Raw genomic sequence first — 812 nt, 5'->3', positions numbered from 1 at the left:
TTCTCTTCACCCAATCGTAATTAATTATCACCAAGTACTATTATCGCAACTTTCAATCTTGTTTATCATTTTGATCTATAATCATTTATTATGTTAACTTTTATGAGTCGTTGAAGTGTTGTTAAAAGAATTGGTTTTTATGTCTTCTGAATATTTAAATGTATAAAAACAATAGTTTTTTCTTGATGTGAATTTTAAGTTGTCTTATTATTCTATTAAAAAAATGTACCACATAAAACATTCAAAATTTTTGCTCAAATTATCAAAATTTGATGTCAGTAATCCTTAAAAATAATATTAAAATATATTATTTTATCTAATATAATAAAAATAGTACATTATTGTAAGTTTTTAACTAATAATTATAAAATTAAGTTGCAATTTAATATAGGCCCTTAGAATAAAAGAATGTCATTACTTCTTACATTTGACTACTATTATATAAGTTGTACATTTGTTTTATTGTGTAAATTAATTAAACTATATTTTATTATTTTATTTTGCATGTTTTGAAATAATGCGATCCTACTATAAGGATGATATTAATTTTCATAATCTAATACGAACCTTCTTACTATTTTGTTTGTCACTTAAATACTATCCATAAAAATAGTTAGTTAAAGTGAAACACTGTATAAAGAGAGTAAATTTTTTTTTTTTGAATTAAAAGTTCTAATATATTTCTTAATCATCACTTGATATAACTCATATTTAATAGGTTAAAAAATTCTCTCTCTCTCTCTCTTATATTCTTAACTTCTTCTATAATAAATTTTTTACATTATCTAATATATAAAACTGTCACAACCTTA

This window comes from Arachis duranensis, chromosome 7, assembly GCF_000817695.3.
Source record: "Arachis duranensis cultivar V14167 chromosome 7, aradu.V14167.gnm2.J7QH, whole genome shotgun sequence".
Lineage (NCBI taxonomy): Eukaryota > Viridiplantae > Streptophyta > Magnoliopsida > Fabales > Fabaceae > Arachis > Arachis duranensis.
This window is presented reverse-complemented; position numbering follows the sequence as displayed.